Here is a 4,483-nt window from a genome sequence, read left to right on the forward strand (position 1 = left end):
ACTTTTTATTGATTTATTCTGATAATTTAATGGTGTTCTCATTCAAATTCTTCAGGTTGTGCAGGAAAGAGAAAAATGTATTACAAGAGCTTGGTAATTTCTGTGTAGACAAAACCTAGCTAGGCCTTTAGGATTTGGATAGAAGACACCTGCCATTCAAATGTATTAGATCAACATTTTTGAATGACAATAGAAATAAACAATCACAATTTCACTTGAAACTGCTGGGACTGATTAGGATTACAAGCTAGGACTTCTAGAAGGCGTAAACAGGTAAATAACTGACTGTGAATACCTAGTATTAGTATTCTTTCCGCATACTTTTTGAGCTTACAGGCTTTGGTGTCTGCTCAAGCAGTTTTTTTTAACAATTATGTGTTTGCATTTCAAATTGTCATACTCACCTTGTGAGAGTGATGGTGTTACAATCTAACGTTGTGTGCTGAACTTGATTAAATATATTTGCAGTGGGAAGTAATGGTAGTAAATTCTTGATTTGGGCTCACAGGCTGATTACATCCAATTAATAGAATGGAATACTTCTTTAATGTTTCTGTTGTTTATTTAGAATTTATTTCTCTTTGCCTGGTAGGTTTGTTTTCTAAAATGTACCTATTCTACGTGGAGTGCATATGGACACTGTCTTTTCGGGATTCTTACACCCCCTTTGTGTCTATGACCGTTGTGGTTATCTATCTTAGGGCAGGTGTTCCAGTGGGATTGCCATGTGGGCTGCTGCTGCTTATCACATTATTCTGAGCCGGCTGGTTACTGTGGTCTTGGTATCCAAATCTGTACTCCCACTCATCACTCACTGACTGGTCCTCTCCTGGGTGGTCAACGTTCATGACCCCGCTCTGCTGAAAATCATTCAGTGTTCGCTACATATTCGCAGACATATATATTATTTTTTTCTTTTAACAAACACCACTACTTCTACAATTCTTTAGGCTACCATTTACTTAAGAAGTATGCTATCTGTGAAGACACTCAAAATGTCTATAGAATGCTGTAGGCTATGCCGAAACAGGAGCATGATGAAGGAAACTGCTTAAACTGATTTGCACTAAATTACACACGCTCCATTCCAGCTCCACTGCACGCCTACTGTGGCTCATGTCTGTTATGTCTGTGATTAATTAATGATGCCATTAAAAAAACATTGATTCTCTTGCTTCAGAGATAGATTTAATGTTGTGTGCACAAAGTAAATGAGTAATGCTGTGATTCTGTGTTTTTTTTTTGATTATTCACTTTACAGCACTTTTTTCAATATTATTTCCCCCACTGCAGGCCAAGGTGCAATACCATGGTTTTGCCAGTAATATGTAGGCAACTGTACTCTGAACACTGCCTACCACCAAGATACTGTACCTTTGCCAAAAACATTCCATTAAATTTGGTTGATTCTGTAGTTCTACAATATGAAGGATGTCACCTTCTAGGGAATTTTGCAAGGAATAAGTAAATCTCAAATTGGCCAATAAAAATAAAAAAATAAGATTGGCAAAAGAACACAGACATTCGACAGAGGAAGATTGTGGGCCGGGGGGGGGGGGGGGGCAGCATCTTGGTGACTGCCTTTTCACTGTTGATGTTTAGACTGGTGTTTTGTGGGTATTATTTAATGAAGCTGCCAGTTGAGGGCCTGTGAGGCGTCTGCTTCTCAAACTAGACACTCTAATGTATTTGTCCTCTTAAACAGTTGTGCACCAGGGCCTCCCACTTCTTTTTCTTATCTGGTTAGAGACAGTTTGTGGTGTTCTGTGATGGGAGTAGTACACAGCGTTGTATGAGAGCTTCAGTTTCTTAGCAATTTATCACATTTCCCTTCATTTCTCAGAACAAAGATAGGTTAATACGTTTCAGAAAATTATTTTTTTTCTGTCCATTTGTGCCTGTAATCAAACCCATAATTGCTGATGCCCCAAATACTCAACTACTCTAAAGAAGGCCAGTTTTGTTGTTTCTTTAAACAGTTTTCAGCTGTGCCAAGATAATTGCAAAAGGTTTATATAAATATCAATAAGCCTTTTGAAGTGATTAACTTGGATTAGGAAATACAATGTGCCAGTGATGTTTTCTGATAATGGGCCTCTGTACATCTATGAAGATATTCCATAAAAAATCGGCCGTTTCCAGCTACAATAGTGTTTTACAACATGATAAATGACTTCACTGTACTGTAGTTCTGATCAAATTGATGTTATTTTAATGGATTAAAAAATTGCTTTTCTTTTGAAAACAAGGACATTTCTATGTGACCCCAAACTTTTGAACGGTAGTGTATATGAATTTACATACACAGTTAATGTCTTAAACAAAATTTGGTATAGGTGTAGACAGTGAACAGCACAGAAATAAATTAACAGAAATGACAGGCTGTGCCTGAATTATAATAATTGTATCCAGATCCCAGCCTATATATCATACTTGTTATTATGTCAATTTAATAGCCATGGCATCATGTAGTTACATGTAAAGTGGTCAGAGTCTGTCTGTCTGTGATCGTATTTCTCTGTCAGTCTATGTGAGTGCATCTGTCAGTGTGATTCTCATTGATGTACCAGTTGAATACGATTAAATTGTCTGTATTTCTCTGTGAGTGTTTCTGTTGATCTTTCTGTCTGTTTGTGTTTCTATCTGTATGCCCAATTGGTTTATGTTATTTTCCTGAATACATTCAATGTATTGACATAAGAGGCTGGGATGGGCTACAGGACAATAGGCAAGCAGCTTGGGGAGAAGGCAACAACTGTTGGCGCAATTATTAGAAAATGGAAGAAGTTCAAGATGACCGTCAATCTCCCTCGGTCTGGGGCTCCATGCAAGATCTCACCTTGTGGGTCATCAATGATCATGAGGAAGGTGAGGGATCAGCCCAGAACTACACGGCAGGACCTGGTCAATGACCTGAAGAGAGTTGGGACCACAGTCTCAAAGTAAAGCATTAGTAACACACTACACCATCATGGATTAAAATCCTGCAGAGCACGTAAGGTCCCCCTGCTCAAGCCAGTGCATGTCCAGGCCCGTCTGAAGTTTGCCAATGACCATCTGGATGATCCAGAGGAGGAATGGGAGAAGGTCATGTGGTCTGATCAGACAAAAATAGAGCTTTTTGGTCTAATCTCCACTCGCCGTGTTTTGAGGAAGAAGGATGAGTACAACCCCAAAAACACCATCCCAACCGTGAAGCATGGAGGTGGAAACATTATTCTTTGGGGATGCTTTTCTGCAAAGGGGACAGGACAACTGCACCGTATTGAGGGGAGGATGGATGGGGCCATGTATCGCGAGATCTTGGCCAACAACCTCCTTCCCTCAGTAAGAGCATTGAAGATGGGTCGTGGATGGGTCTTCCAGTATGACAACAACCCGAAACACACAGCCAGGGCAACTAAGGAGTGGCTCCGTAAGAAGCATCTCAAGGTCCTGGAGTAGCCTGGCCAGTCTCCAGACCTGAACCCAATGGAATCTTTGGAGGGAGCTGAAAGTCCGTATTGCCCAGCGATAGCCCCGAAACCTAAAGGATCTGGAGAAGGTCTGAATGGAGGAGTGGGCCAAAATCCCTGCTGCAGTGTGTGCAAACCTGGTCAAGAACTACAGGAAACGTATGATCTCTGTAATTGCAAACAAAGGTTTCTGTACCAAATATTAAGTTCTGCTTTTCTGATGTATCAAATACTTATGTCATGCAATAAAATGCAAATGTATTACTTAAAAATTATACAATGTGATTTTAGATTTCATCACTCACAGTTGAAGAGTACCTATGATAAAAATTACAGAATTACAGACTACATGCTTTGTAAGTAGGTAAACCTGCAAAATCGGCAGTGTATCAAATACTTGTTCTATCCACTGTATGTATTTTTATCCATTCCTTCCTTCTTTTTAATTCGTTCTCTAAAATGGTCCTCTGCTGAATCATACTTACCAGCGAAATTGAAACACAGCTCATGCCATTGAGATGATGCACAGATTCTCTCTTTGTTCTTGTTTTATTGACACCATCCCAGCTAAGAATAATGTAAACTCATAAAACACATGTCTGGAGATGCTCCTGGCTGTGACAACAATCTTTTCTTTTTGACTGCTGTATGTTGAGGAAAACATAATAGCTTTGAAATTCTTCATTGTCGATTTACTATTGTATGCACTAAGTATTGAGAAAATTGTAAGTTACCTGATTACAGTTGTTCATAACACCTGTAAGTAATTTTTTGAATGTGCACTCCATTTTGTCAAAATTATAAACACTTATTAAAACTCACACCGTATTGATTGCTTACAGATGTAGTCTATTTTCCCCAACTGTTTGAGGAAAACTAAAATAATATATATTTTTGTTAAATTTGATTAACAAAAAAGCAACATTCCGGAAACTGAGTCGGCTTTTACTTCAGCAGTGATGAATACATTAATTTGACTAAATGATAATTACCATTAGAAAACAATTAACAGATTCCTCCCTAAATAA

Source organism: Esox lucius, chromosome 1 (genome assembly GCF_011004845.1).
Source record: "Esox lucius isolate fEsoLuc1 chromosome 1, fEsoLuc1.pri, whole genome shotgun sequence".
NCBI lineage: Eukaryota > Metazoa > Chordata > Actinopteri > Esociformes > Esocidae > Esox > Esox lucius.